Source organism: Colius striatus, chromosome 17 (genome assembly GCF_028858725.1).
Source record: "Colius striatus isolate bColStr4 chromosome 17, bColStr4.1.hap1, whole genome shotgun sequence".
Lineage (NCBI taxonomy): Eukaryota > Metazoa > Chordata > Aves > Coliiformes > Coliidae > Colius > Colius striatus.
The window spans coordinates 6,566,490-6,582,497 of record NC_084775.1 but is presented as its reverse complement, the minus strand read 5'-3'; the positions used below and the strand labels follow the sequence as shown (position 1 = coordinate 6,582,497).

The following is a 16,008-nucleotide window of genomic DNA, read 5'->3' as shown; positions in this document are numbered from 1 at the left end:
TGACTTCTTCCATTTTTAAACTGAGATAAAAACTATTTACACATGGAAATTAAAGTAGAAGTTTTAAAAACTATATCTGAAGCTGTCTGGGCAAATGTCAGTTATTCTGGGTAACATTAACTCAACAGAGACTAGCCACTTGCCAGAAAATGCAAACACAACAATTTTCATAGCAGGGAGAGTTTGGTAGGTGAATTAGGGGAGTTCACATAGCTAAGGACCGAATTATTTAGTTGCAAAGAGGAGAAATTCCAAAGCATCATTCAGGAACAGCTTTCTGAGACAAGGAAAATTAGACACCTTTAAGTTACTAAAGAAACAAGTAAAACACACTGCCATGCACAACAACAGAGTTTCAGAATTACTTAAATCCACAACCTTCAAAATCTTACACATCCACATCACCACCAAGCCACAGCACAGTGCTTTGCAGTCAAGCTCTTCTGGATGTCATCTCTTATTCCTCTTCTACCTTTCCCACTACCAATCCTTTAATCAGAGCTTCTCCAAGGGCATGGGAAAAAAAAAACCCTCCATCCGTCACAAATTCATAATGTTTCTAGTTTTTACCCACACATACTCCCTTCAGCTGTGATGTTATGGTTGCCATTCCCAGCAGCTAGTCTTCAGACCAGTTTATAAGTAATTGACTTGGTTTCTTCTCGAACATTTATGCATTATTATTTTGAGAGCTTACAGGTACAAAGGTCATTGTATGAGGGCATCCCTCTCACTTCTCTTAAAATTGTGCTGTGAAGTACATCATCACATCTGCTGTTAAGGTATTGCAACATGAGGAAGCCCAACAAAGGCAAAGATAAAGCCAGCTCCTGTACATATCCCAACAGTATCCCTCTGCTCACACACACACAGGTTGTATAAAGACAACCTGGATTCTTCCTGTCTACACCGAGCCTAAACCCACTCTGTACAATTCTACAGAATGTCACCTCAATAAATAATAAAAATCTGTAGGATGATGCTCTTTGACCTCCAGCACATAAAACCAGACAATTGTTCAGCCTGAATAGTTTCCACCACTCCAGGAGCTCTGTATTTGCAGGAGGAATGCAGCTGGGTCACTGCCACACCTCAGCAGACCAAAAATACAGCTTCAGGCACCTGACCCCAATGCTAATTATTTGGTGTCTTTTTCTATTTTCTCCAATCAATCACCCTCTTTAAGTAAAATTCTGGGTTTTCCTGTTGCTAAGATCTGCAATTCACTGCTTTAGCTTGGTTTCCTCTAGGACACATGGGGAGGAGAGATAAGCCCTCCCTTTCAGTCAGTGCTGACCACAGATAAGCACAGGGGCTTTATTATTTTCCACCTGGTCTCTACCAGCAGAACACAAGCAAGGATAATCTGAAAACTTGACAAGTTGAGGAGTGGAAGCAGCAAATGCTTCTTCAGCAAGTCTCAGCTCACTAACAAGGTTTAAGAAACATGGCACTCTATTCTAAGCCCAGGAAGTAACCAAATTTTTCAATTCCACAGGAAAGAAAATTAGTTCTTCTCCCTAGCAAATCTGAGGGCGAATATCTGGTGTGCATAACCATTCTTTGGAGAGCAATATGTTCTGGCAAAGCTTTCTAAGTCAGCCCTTAGTCACATCAATTCTCTTTAACATAAGGAGTTTGAAGACCTCAGTCTAACAGATAAGGAAGCTTTGCCATCCTTTGCAAAAGTAGCACAGGGACTGGGCATAAAAGAAGACGGGGAGGACAAAAAGAATATGCTGCAGTTCTAGTGCTTCAACAAATATGAGGAAATTCCAAAGTCCTGCCTCTTATTTTGTCCCAAAATACAATGGTATGATTTAAGAAGGGTGTGTGAAACATTATTTGGTGCACCTTAATTGTGTATGCTGTTGCCCACAGTCCGAGATACTGTACTCCAAACAGCATGACAATGTAATGCTGTTTTCTTGATTTCTTATCACCTCAAGCTATAATGGAACAGATGCACTTTTAAATTTTGCTTTTGTTTACTATCTTGTACCCATGACACCCTGCAGATCTTGCTAGAGAAAAACTTGTCCCCTAGCATAAAGAAAACGCATTTTGAGAAATACATGAGGAGATTAACTGAATTCCTAAACTCATTTCAGCAACTTCGCTTCTCATTTATACTCATACGCTGCATTCTCCAATACTTTTAAGTTGTTGCCACATTCCTCAAGACAGCTATCAGCATGGCAATTGCCATTACAAATCTGGAGTTCCATCTTTAGACTTAAGATGAAGTCTGGTCTCAGAAATGCCATGCAAGAAAACAAGTCTATACTATCAAATGTTTGGAAATTCTTAGTCAAACAGCTGAGACAATGTTTCTGCACTGGAAGAATGTGCTCTGTTCATCAAAAAGCTGTAGTACTTTATGTAGGTTTTCTCTATGCTACAAATCCTATGTGGATGCTTGTCAGGTCTGATCTTCAGTAGATAGTCTACATCTCAGAGACATTTCTAATCTGAATTCCCCATGTGATCCCTACATGTAATGCATTGAAATATTTACTGTGGGCTTAAACATTTACTGGTCTAGTCTCTTCCTCAGAAGTTATTTCAGAGAAAAGTTTCAGACATTTGTGGGCTAGGACAGAGAAATACAAAAGAGACTGTTACTAAAAAGATATTTTTGTAATTTGTTTGAGAAAGGACTTTTTATCGAAGCCAATGAGACTCTATCAGAACATATTAAACAGACAGAAACATGAATAAACATAGAAGAAACACTAAAGTGTCAAATACTGCAGTGCCTCAGAGCATGTGTTCTTTAAAAGACAAGAAAGTAATTTGCAAAATTTAATTTAGAACACAATAAAACCACTCCTCCAGAAACACAAAGCCACAAAGCAAGATGCTCTCAGTAAGTACAAGCAGGCAGAGCTTGTGTATCTGCAGATCATTTGACCTATTTTGATTTTTTTACAATGTTTTCATAAAATAAAGTACTTAGATAAGTAAATCCAAATATTTTGTTTAATCAATGCTCTCCCACAGCATGCTACCAGACTGCCTGTCAATTTAGAAAAACCCCTAAAGATATAGTATTTTATTTAAAACAGAATGAAGAAACACTCATAATTAAAATAAGTGGGAAAGTACCTTTCAGTGAGGAAAAGCAGTGAGCAGCACTGGAGAAAGTCATTGAAAACTGGTTTAGATTTGACAAGTTACAGAGTCTGCTCAGGGGCTATACAAGCAGTACACTCTGTGCAGCATATACAGACAAGGAAGTCCGTACTACACACAGATCAGTGGGTAACCTACACCATGCAATTAAATATTTAGAGAAATTAAAGGATTAAAGAAAATGAAGCTCTGCAGGAGCCCCTGCCTCCTTACACTCACTCTGGAAGAGATGGTACACATCAGCCTTTGCACAGGCTCTGCCCTAAGGATAACTTTCACCTTCATGACAATATGTTCATGGGTAGTTGTGGCAGGGGAAGATGCGATGCTCCAGGTAACCAAACTACCCTGCACAAGTCTTGCATGCTTAAAAGTAGGTAAAAGCCGTGCAGTCCCAAAGACTTACAGGGTCAGAGCTCTTATGTTGACTAATCAAATCCACAGTATACGCATAAGGACAATATTCAATGCCAAAACACCAACATGTCAATGAATCAGTGTCTTTTCCTGAAACCAGAGTTTTGAAGGAACTCACACTCTATGCATTGGGCAACAGTGAGGAGAACAAGCTTTACTGCTGAACCACAAAATACTCTGCACGTTCTGAAAAATTAAAAATGAAAACTTGCATACTCTGTAAAAGATTGAAAACGTTGATAACATCTGCACAGTGAACTGTAACATCAGAGCTACATCTTTAATAGCCTATGTAAAGGTGTGTATCTATCTTGGGTTTAGAGTATTATGAAACCAGATTTCCTAGAGATGGAGCCTCTTGACATTGCTACAGTACAGCAAGTAAGACCAGACTGTAATAGCTACTAAATAGGACACAGCTAAAGACATCGCACAAAAATGGTGTCAGCCACCAAATCCTACATGCATTTGTCTGCAATTACAGCTTATTATGGCTGCAGTCAGAATAGTTATTCAACAAATTCTGAAGACATTAGCCTCCTGGAGAGCATGAAGTAGTTTTTCACCACCAGAAGAACCAGCTGCCTGAGGATTACTGCAGTGATAAAATGCTCTTTCTCTCTATGTCACTTTACAGTGACAGCAAGGGCATCAAGCTAAAGGGGCAATGGACAAGACCCAAGTCTGTTTAACTAGTTATCTATGGAGTTGGAGGATGGCAAATGGATGGTTCTGAAAAAGACTACCCCAGAGGCAACATAGCCCAAAAAGGATGCGTGACAGTTCAGCTGAGGAACCTGCCTGATGATGTGCACATACAGCCACAGACTACAGATTGCTACAGGAAAGGAAGTGCCAACATTAAATGCTTTCCATGCTGCTCTGACACGCGGAATTAAGAAGTTCTGTCAGTATTTCTACAGCCTTAGTCCTGACCCCAGCAGAACTGTATTCCCAGAGAGGAGTGGACACCAAGAGGCAGGAAGGAGCATCTCCTAGCAGAAGAGCAGCTTGCCATTCCAGCTGGATAGTGCTCTGGGAACATCTCTGCTGTACCAGCACGGGGAGTCTGCTTTCTCTGAGACAAATCATGTTACCGGGGCCTTCCCAAAGTCAATTCATCCAAAAAAATTGCCCTTTCTCATACTAGTTTTCAGCTTCAGTATGAAGCCTGATCTTGATTAAGCTGTAAGATTGGTCTGGCAAAGAAATGCTGTAGAAAAGTAAGGCAAAAGATGCAGATACTCCATCAAGTTATTAATTTTAACTTACAAACACAGCTTTGCAACTAAAAGAGGGCATAGCACCCTGTGAAAGAGTATCCCTAATTAACCATCATCATAAAGGCAACATACCGATTCAGTGGAAGCAATTTACCTTTAAAACATTCTGGGATTAGAATTAAATAAATGGTGCATATGCTGCAAATCCACATCTTTTATGTGTTGAGTAGTGCATGTCAACATGAAACAAACGTGATTTCAGAGTTGGTACAACAAGACTTTTCTAAATCACTGAGTTTCACCCAGACAATGCTTCAAATATGCCAGGCAGATCTTTGAAGACCTTTTTGTTCAGCATTTCATAGGGCGTACATGATATACTTAGATGTTCAAGGTTGTAGTACATTCCCAGATACTTCAAACTCATGGAGAAAAAACACACTCCTCAAAACGAATTTATTGGCACTTTCTGGTCAGTACTTCAGTAGTTAAAAGAATCAGGAATGTCAAGTGCTGGGGCTTGAACTCTGTGTGCGGTTACCAAGCCAATACAAGAATCACCTCATGTTTTGCCAGGGAGACAGAAACAAAACTAAATTAAAGCCAGGATCTCTGGTAACAGATACTAAATGTCATCTTGAGTGGTGCTAACTTTGGACATGGAAAAGTTACAGAACTGACTGCACACCTGAGGATAGGCAGTCATCACTCTGTTCCTGTTTACTAGTAATTTCTTGGCAGATGGTGCATGAAGCTTATCAGCAAAACCAAACACAGCAAGAGAAAATTTTGAGTTGGTTTCATCTTCAGACACTTCAATAAATGTCTGTCTGAGGAGTTAATTCTCTCAAGCTTTAAAAATCCAAATGGTATTAATGTAATGAAGTGACGGTTTTCTTCTTAAAGAACAAAAACTATAGGCAGAAAGTCATTGTATCAAAGGTGACTGCTCCTTTACACCAACCTTTACTTAAAGGATTTATTTGTATCCCTATCAAAATCAAAACCAGTATTCTGTCTTCCATATCCCTTTACTACTCACCACCTTGCACAGCCTTCCCTATCTAAACAAATATGTAAGAACAAAGTCTGCCTGTGTGCTTTATTTTACAACAGATTCCAAACCGATCCAAAAGGTTGTTAATCAAAGCTGAACTTACACTTTAAGACTGCAAGTCTATCCAGGAGGAAATAGACTTTCTTGTGTAGAAGAATTCACATTGCTGTTGTTCAGAACGTGTAATTAAAAATAAACATATTTCTAGAGTAGGTTTCTTATGAAAGGCTCAGAACTACCTTTACCAACCCCTTGAAGGTGATGAATATTTACAAGTAACACAGTACCACCAAGACAATGCACAGAACTTTTGAAAAGTAAACCAAAATCCTTCCCTTAAAAAAAGGAAAGAACTCTTTTTCTGGACATGCACAACAACCTTGACAAAGACACTTGTACTCTAAAAATCAATCTACAGTTCTTTCACAAACAGATCTGTGTAGCTGGCAGAGGAAATCTCATCTGGCTACATTGGGCAGAAAAGGGCTGAAGATCCAAAGGCTTCATAGTGTGTATGTGACAGGAAGAACCTTTCCTGTTGCCCCTCATTGGAGCAGACAAAAATTCTGGAATTACCCCGTCTCTAAGAAAACAACACCAGAGTGTTCATCCACCCCCAACTCCCCTTGCACCTGTAGCACAGCCTAAGTTTCTAAAGCACTGCTGAGCCATCAGCTGTGCAGATGAAGTGAGCAGACAGGCATCTTTTGTGCCGCTCTCACTTGGCAGCTGCAGGGGAGAGGTGTGGGGGCTGGGAGGAGGGTGTTCTCCCCTAATACACCCAGGGAAGAGCATGGAAAAAAGGACTCAGGAAAACAGGAAAGGCAATACAAAAAGCTCACAGATGCCCTCTCCTTTCAGCTTGCAGTTATTTATTCTGAGGGCTTATTTTTAATGTTGGTGAAATTTCAGGTCCACATAAGGTTGAGGAATTTGAAACAGAAAAAGTGAAGTACAGGACAACCTTGCCTGCCTGCAGTCTTTCTGGGACAAGGAGAGAAGAAAAGCCTGCTCGACAAGGAATCTTAGCCCCAGTAACTCACAGCTTCCATTGGCCTGGCTTTAGCAAGATCCAGGCAACTAAGGACTGGAAGAAAGCAGTAGTGCCAGCCAGCACTGTACAAGCACTGGCACTGCCAGGGTTCCAGCCTGCCCACAGCCAGGCCACCAGTTAGCAGATACCAGAACGGGGCGGGCAACAGGCTTCCATACCACAGGCAACAGCTGGGTCAGAACAAGTGAAAAGTTGAAAAGCCACAGAAGGGGAGCAGCAGCTGACAGGTGAAAGCTCTCCACAGATCCCAGCTGGAACTCAATACAGTAAGTTAGGAGAGTGGTGGCAGTAATAAGGGTATCTAAGCAGCAGGAAAAGCTATGTTTTCCCCAAAGCCAAGTCCTCCAAGTTCAGCCCTTAAAAAAAGAGAGACAGCAGTAAACCAAAGTAGCATAGTAACTGTGAGAGGGACAGTAGGAGAAACAATATAACATGCTTAGATAACATTTACCACATTTAGTGGGAACACACTAAATGTGTGTACCCTTACTGATTTTTTTCTGCCCCTTCCTCTGTTTCTCTGTGTTCCTCTAACTAAACAACCACTCTCTAAAACTCGATGACAATTGAATTGAATGACCATACAGCAGTAAAGTTCGCATTTCCCAGACAGAGAAAACTGAGGGCCTCTGCAGTCTATAAACAATATATGAATATGAATTCATATCACATTCATTTCCCATCCAAAACATGCACTGTAGTCAAGGCAAGACAAGTGGTTCTAAGTCTTAGTTTAAAAATGAAACAAAACCAAACCAAACAACAAAACCAACACAGAGCAGACCACAGCTGCTTTACTTTTAGGCCTTCCTCTCCCTAACAGCAGTTCAAGAAGACTCCCTGGTAACCTTGGAGCTCCTTCTTGACAAGCCGCTAGCTGTTCTGCAGGGCTGCCCCATGAAAGCAGGGGTTCCTTTACTTCCAGTTTCTTCCCTCCTTTTCCCACCAGTCATTTTTGAGGGATCATATTTCCTGTTTTCACTGCTCTGCCTCCATTTGTCATTCATCACAGCCATTAAGTCAGAGGGAAGCACAGGGAGCAGATCAACACAAAACAAATCCTTAGGGTTCAGCAAGCAAGGGATTAAATGTCACCTCTTCCCCCTCTCAGCCTCACCTCTCTCATACACACCCTCCAAGACATTATGTACATATGGCTTATCCTCCAGCATGTACCCAGATTCTGACAGCTTTGACAGGTCAGACATTTCAAGATGGATCACAGACAGTCAACCAGTTCATTCTGGTTTGTGACAGCTACTTTCCCTCTGGCTACTCCATTTTCGATCACAAACCAACTTGTTCTGGAAAACCCCTACCTGTATCTCCTCGCTCAAAATGGTGCCACATTTAGAGATGAAAGCAGAGCAATGTAACCTAGATATTCTTTCTTGTTACGTTGTGGCAATGCATTGTACCAGAAGCAAATGATGGCTAGGGGATGAAGAGAAAGATTCAAAAGCAAAATGTTGAGACAGGGACAGAAAGACTCGGAAATAAAGAGCTTTTGGTTTCTGAAGACAGCTGAGGGTATGGCACAATAATATGGCTAAGCTAATCTAATGAACAAGTGTAGGTCTGTACAGCAAGAAATCATATACACAAAGCATTCTTACCCAGGTTTCTGAAAGCAATAGGGTTTAACTAGGCTGAGGATAAAATATCAACATCTAAGTGAAAACTAATCACATGCAAAACCGAACCATGGATGGCAGGTACACAAATGACAGGAGATAGTGCAATGGTGAAGGGCATTGAGAAGGGCGAAAAAACACCAGAATCAAAAACTCTGAGATGACTGCAGCCACTTCTAAGGAAGATATATTTTTGTTCCCAGGTACAGGGCAGAAGTAATCTTAACTTTATGCGAGTGCAAAAATGAATATATCGCAGCAGGTAAGAAAAAAGCAACTAAAATTATAGCAATGGCTCATGAGATCCTAGGCTTGACATCTTACAGCTCAGATTGCACAGCTGGGCAAAAGGGAGAATAACTCTAAAGATAAACACAACTTACCAGCGCAGAAATCAAGTTCTCCCTTCCACTACCTTAGTAAGGGCAGGAATCCTACCAACATTAGCTCAAAACAGGAGTTCAGTCCTCTCTAACAACCTGTGCCACGGTGGAAGCTAATCACAGTGATGCCTGTGCATCAGTGTACTCTGATGAGTAACAGGTGGTGTATACACAGGAGGGCTTAACACTGCAGGGTTACTCACAAGAAAGTCAATCAAGCTCTTTCACTCAGATGGCACATTCCCCTAAAGGCTGAGTATTTCTTTTTCCTTTGAACAGTATCACTTTATTTCTTGATGCTTGTGTAAACAGTGTCACTGCAAAGACTGGTTTAGGGAGCTGCTGATTCAGAGCATTAGCAACTGAATTAGCAACCTAATATTTTAAAGTTCTGCTTAAGCAGTAGAACAAGCAGAGGAGCTTTGCAAATAATAATTATAATTAGAAAAAAAAAGACACGACGGGTACCAAGAGTATAAACAGACCACCAGACAGTGAAAACCTGGGCAAAGCTGCTGAAAGGAAGATACTGAAAGTTTCTAGGCTTTGGTAGTATACCACAGTCACAATACAGTTGCATTCCTTTGCTCAGTAAGTGCCTCAGCTTCTCTCACTGATCTTGCAAGAGAATGTTAATGACACCTACCTGGAAGGCTTAAATTTTAGGGAGAGTGCTGTTCTGGCAGGAACTTATGGGTTAGTAAGTAAATCTGAAACACAAATGACATTTACTATAAATGCACCTTTCCAAGCACTTAAAACACCACACACAAAAAACCCCACCAAACCCAAACCAAACATCAAAAAACTCAACATACAGATCTGCCTTTGGTAAAATGTAAATAAGAAAAGCCGGTTAGTCTAGAAGTCAATCCTGCAGCACAGGAAAACTGGAATTGTTTTAATTCCTATCTCCTTTGTTGTTGCCAGCTAGAGGCTGTGCTCATCTCATAAGCAAACTCAAGGGAAGAATAGACTGGACTTCCCTGAAATAGTCTCAAGCCACATAATTTCTCTGTTGCAAAATATCATTCAATTTAAAACCGTTATGGGCAAAAAAAGCACAGCTTGCGCTGTAGTAAGTGTAAAAGTCAACTCCCCGAATTCTACTGCTCTAGGTGCTGTAAAAATGCCTGGAGAGAAACACAAAGACAGAAGAGTTTCCTAGTAAGGAGCCTGATAATGAGACATGAATTATTGTATAGCTTCAGTCCATTTACATCTCTTAGTAATTAAAACCCAGTTGTTGGGTTGGTTACATTAAAAAAAGCTGTAGTCACCAGTATGGTCCTTGATCCCTAGAGTAACAGTGGAATAAGCCAAAAAAGGGCAGTAATAATGGAAAAACAAGATGGTCAGGTGAATTTAACTAGTTTTTCCCTTTAGGCCCTACCCATTGCAGGGTTCTAGCAGAACTGGTGAAAACAACAAAGAATAAGCCATGTTTATCTGACCACCACAGACAGAGATGAGCCAGGATAAAGCTTATTTAGCATTGATGTTAACACCTCACTTCTCAGATGAGATATATGTAGTTGAGGCTGTCTTAGAGGTTAAGTTCTAGAACTAAGAACAAACGTTAGATGTAGATGATCTTGGACATCTTACTTGGAATTATCAGAGCTTCAGTTTCCCTGGATGAACAGGATATTGATAGTTGAACTTAACCATATTTCTGAAACACCTGCAGATTCCAAGAGCAGAAAAGCCCACATCACTACAACGCTGCAAGAGAAGACTTTGACAGAAAAATCCAGTTTTATCACTGTGTATCCTTCTGCTTTTGTGCAGAAAATCCTAGGCCAAGTTTTCTCTTCCCCACTCCCTACAGATCCCTAAGGATTCCACATAGGATCCTTATATGCATTTTTTAAGTCAACCTCCAGAACAATACTTTATAAGGTCAGAATGATAAGCTATCCTTTTAAGAGTAAATAACTACCTAATTAGGGTCGTAATTACGACTGTACTCGTAAGTTTCACAGAGACTACTGTAATTAAAACTATATTTCATCATATTTAAATCAAAACCCAAGGGTTTTTTAAAGACAAGACTCCCAACATCTTAAGCACAATTCCTTTCTACAGGCCTGTTTCTCTGAAAAACTTTCACCCACACAATTTTTGCCTTATCAGGAACCTGCAACATTCCAAAGGGCTGTGCTCAAGGTTGTAACGTTCTTTTCCAGACATTTTGCTGACTATTTCACTGCCAAATACAGCCCTATACGGGATGCATTTGTTTGCAAGAACTCAAAACCTGAGACATTACAACAGGGCTGCACAGTCTGCTGACGGGAAGAAGGAGACTGCTGTTTACCTCAATCAAAGGGAAAAAGTGTGTCACTTTGTATATTTTTAAAACTAAGAATTAATAACCGGCATTTGCCTTCACACAGTCCTTTGATCCCAAAGCAAAACAAGCTAAAGGGATACATACAGTAGCACTGCTGCCCCTGGGGTGAGCCACTAGACAGCTGACAGTGTGCAAGGTTGAGAACAACAGGTAAAAGAACATGAGTTTGCCCATGTAACAGGGAAATAACCTCTTCTAAGTCCTTGCAGAGCAACTAGACTTTCTGAGTATTACCTGAGAGATCAACTTGTAGACAGCATGATAGTAAACAGCCTAAGTGGTTTGCTACTCCTAATTTTCCCTATAAATAGCAACCCCTCCCCACTGCCTACGGCACTGCCTGACATCTCCCAGGCACACTTGGTATGCACACAGAGATAGGACAGAATTTGACAGCAGGTTTCATTTGGAACTGTCTTCAAGGGCATATTAAACGATGCAGTAAAATCCACTTAAATACCCAACAGAGTATCAGAATAAATCTGTTAAAAGGATTATTCTACATACTAGTTGATTTCTACAACAGTTGCATTTGTTGCAAAAGCCCTTTAAATGAATACGAGATAAGGAAATCACCTTGGGGCCAAAGCCTGGTAGAGCATGTAGACAAGATATGCAGGCCTAAGAGAAGAAACCAGCTCTTTTTAAAAGAGGTTTGGCAGAAGAGAACCAGACTCATCTCTGTTGAGTGGTTCAAACTGTCTCAGATATTAATCCTATTTCAGGAATATAGGGAGTGCTCTGGGCACAATGAGTCAGCAGGGTGGGGCTTTTTTTTCCATGTTTGTGGACTGAACAGGAACAGAAAGAGCAAAAGAAGCTGGAAGCCAGAAATGTAGCACCTGGCTGCTATATACAGGGAGGAAATCAGCAGGGTTAAGTCAGAAGCTCACAAATCTGTGCAGAGCACTGACAGGGAAAAATAGCAGTCTTACCCAAGAGTCAAGTAAGTATCCTAGAGAAAAATGAAACGAGAAACTATAAAAATGTTTCAATGCCATAAGTTAACTATATTTTCTCCTGATGACCCTTGCCCTCTTCTTGTTCTAGACCAAGCTTCTGAAGCAAATCATGCTATAAGACACAAATCTTAGCTGAACTTAGACCGGGACAATGACATTTTATATCACAAAGGAAACAAGTGTAAGAAGGTCTGACAATAATCTCTAAAACTCCCCTTTGTCAAAAAACTCACAAGGAAAACATTCACATACTACATAGTTGTAAGCTGTAATATTGCAGATGTCTCATTACAGTAACTACATCATAAAAAATAGTATGAAATCTTAGCCCATGAACACTCACACATATTTCACTCCTAGAAACTAAATACATGTTACTTCAAATGATCAACTCTCCTTTGAAAGCTATGCTGACCTGACATCCATACAGTCCTCCTTCCTGATGATTTATGACCGCAACAATGTTTTAGCAGAAGCTAGAGACTTTTAAAAAAATCTTAGTAATAAGGTATCTTTTCCATTTTCTCCTTGCCATAAACAGTCGATGTATTTGCTGATGTAATAATTAAAACACATGAAGTACTTACATAGGCAAGCAAAAGCTGAGTCAGTTACACGGACTAGGATATCATCTGGTCTGTCTAACAAACAATAGTGACTGTAAATATATATTTTTCCTCATTTCCAGTCCTAGCAGTCTGTTTAAATGTATTCTTACAAAACAGACTCCATTTTAAACACCAGCAAGCCCTTAGGCTGCCTTTTCTTCCTACCCCCACAACAGTAGAAACAAAGCCTCTGATCAGGAAAGAGGTACTCTGCTCAAAGGGTACCTCAAACCTCTTCCTGAAATCCCAAAGCAGCTGGCTAATCAGAAGTGAAATTGCTAAAGTTAAACATGACTTCTCAGCATTAATGTTCCCATTGTTATTTGAATTAACAGCCTCAGAGTCCCAAAGGACTAGGGGTTTAGGCATACATTGTCTTTCGTGGCATTACTCTCTCTTCACTCCAACATCAACCAATCAGTTGCTGCTCCAACACAAACATTTGTGGGGAGGATGGATGGGATCCACAGTTAGAGGGGTTTTGTGTTTTGGTTTGGGGAGTTTTGTGATTTTTTTTGTGTGTTTTTGTCTGGAAGAAAACCCCACAGATAAATTCCCTGATCCAGTTCTCAGCGTGAACCTACAAATGAACAGTTGGCACAACAGACAGGGCAGCAAGCCACAGCATGAACCATTATCACCAAAGACAATTTAAATCAAGACTTAGCCTCAAGGGGCATAATATGAAAATACTGGAAGACACACACAAATACATGTTGCAAGACAAGGCAGCCCTCACTTCAAATCTTACACAAACACACGAAAAAAAAGGAAAAGCTAAAAGTAAAAAAAACAGAGATCAATACACAAGCAGAACCAATCAGAGACAGAGGCAGGCAAACATGACCCAGATTTTGAACTTAGAGAGGAAACTGAATGATCTAATAGTAACACAAAATTAAGAAAAGAGTAGTGGAGAAAAGCATATGAATTGTAAACAACAGTGAAAGGGGAAACCTCCAGCAACAGAATTTAGCAGTTTTGTCATGTTTTGTGTTTCTTTTTTACAGCACTTTCCTTTGAAAGTTATATATGGTTAAAACCTCATTTCTAAACATGTACATATAGACAAAGTTAATCCATTTTCCAGCTAGAAGAAGTGTGGTCCAGGAGAAATGCATCAAATTGGATTGCAGGACACTAGGGCTCATCAAAATTCAGATAGAAGGCTGAGCTTCAGTGTTGCAAAACTTGAGCTGCACAGTTCCTTGTTAAAACACTTGGAAATTTATTTATGCAAATCACCACATAAGATAAAAGTTGTTTTTCTTTTAAAGGTCACTTTTCATTCTTCACCTGTGTTTGAAAAAAACCAACTTGCAAATGACTGGTTTCTTTATAGAAGAAAAAAAAAAGAAATCACACAACCAACTACCAACTATTATTAAAGGAGCCAGTTTGCAATGTGCATCAGCCCTAAGTGGCAAGTGTCCATTAATAAGAAAAACAGTTTTTGCATCAGAATGTTTCTTTAACCAGCTGTTGATCTCATTACAAGAAAAAAGCTCATTACAAAGTTTAGGTGCAAACTCACAAGGGTGTTTGTGTCTTTGCAGCAGTGCATATTTGCACATACCTTGTAACCAGTTTGAAACACGTACATAAAGAGTAAGTTCAAAAATTCTTCCTCTTCAGATTTTTCTTGGGCACACATCTATTCAGAATGCATTTACAAAACAGACAATCAAATCTCCTGCCTTACGTGGAGATGCTAAGACTTCATACAAGTATTGAAATGGAGGACACTAACTGCGGAAAGACACACAACCCTTTCTCTGCAGTATGAATTTTATTACCTTTACATATCAAGCATAAAACAAAGTAGAGCTTAGATCACATCAGTATGTATTTTAGTTTGACCAGACGGTGAGACCACAAGAAATTATGTACAGGTCAGTGCTCAAGACTGAATAAATTTTGGGTAGTCAAGGTCAGGGCTAGGGCATGTTTGCTGAACATATTCAAAGAGCTAAGATCACACCATGGTGTAAGAGAACAAGTTTCTCGCAGAGGATTGCCCAGCTGAAAGGAAGGCATCCTCTTCTGCTGTCTCACATACTCTAAAAACAAAAATGCTGCTATTTTCTTCCAAGTATTTTAAAAATACCCTACCTAACCAAAATTCATTTTGACAGAGTCCTGCCTCAGAGGACTCCACAAACTGAAAAAAGCATACCTGACAAACACCATTTTGCCACTTTCTCTTGCCTTTTTGCCTCATAAGGTGGCAGAGCACTAATGCCATTTTTACTTTATAAAGTAAAAATGCTTTCCAAATGGCATTAGTGCTTCCATAGCACCCATCCAGGAGGCATGTCAGATGCATATAGACAGCTAACAGTTCCCCAAAAGGTAAAAGAAACTTCAAAGCAGAATTACCTTTTTGAATTGCCTGCCCAGTACAACTCAGAGAGCTCTCAACCACATCTCCAGCACTGCTACTGAAACTGGACAGCATAAGCTGCGCACAAGTTTTAAAACATTTATAATGTAGGCCTGTGAAAACCCTGTCAGCTCTTTTGAAGTCAGAGATCAAGCCCACACTTCAAAATCAAGGTATCTTGGGAAATTCTGGTTCAGGTAGTTAGAGAAACACACAGCTGGTGCTGTGGAGCTTCAGTTACAGCAAACCAGTCACTAGAAATCTGCTAACATCAGGAAGTCCTGGATTATCTTTCCTGAGATACTGTTACTCTCAAGAGCAGTCCCTGGGGTGTCCAACTGTTAAATAAAACAAAAAATAATATTCCAATAAAAAACGAACAAAAAACCAATCCAAAATTCCTTAAGCTCTCTCATTCCTTCCTTGCTAGTTATTCCAAACACTACCTCTTTTCCATTAGGATAGTATTTTTTCCAGGTGAGAACCCTGACCCATTTAACAATACAGGAAAACTCTGGTAACTGCAACTTGACTTCAGCTCTGTGATTGTCTGGTAAAAATTCATATTCCTAACACTTTACCAGGTAGATTTTAATGGAGATATCCTTAAGTACTCCAGTTCCCTCAATGAAATCAAGGAGTTCCCTTTAAAGCTAAGTTTGGGGCAGGCAGTGCAACCAGTAGGCACTTGTTGCTTCTAGGCACAGACAGTTATTTACCTTAGACATTAGATTTTCTCTTCTGCTGGGGTCAGCATTACCTCACCCATTCACTTCTCTGGTTGAACTCTTCAGTA

General features: G+C 40.1%; 1 protein-coding gene across 2 annotated transcripts in view; it reads right to left on the bottom strand.

Moving 5' to 3' along the window:
- The window catches only part of BCR (BCR activator of RhoGEF and GTPase), a 94,854-nt gene that overhangs the window by 67,430 nt on the left and 11,416 nt on the right, over window positions 1-16,008 (bottom strand). The window contains exons 1-2 of one of the 2 annotated variants that reach the window (XM_062009544.1): window positions 10,512-10,561; window positions 9,550-9,613 (exon numbers count right to left, since the gene is read on the bottom strand). The exons of the other annotated variant lie outside the window; for it this stretch is intronic. The gene's annotated coding sequence lies outside the window, so the exon portion shown is untranslated. Of the gene's footprint in view, window positions 1-9,549; window positions 9,614-10,511; window positions 10,562-16,008 lie in introns of those variants that run through there. 2 annotated transcript variants of the gene reach the window in all.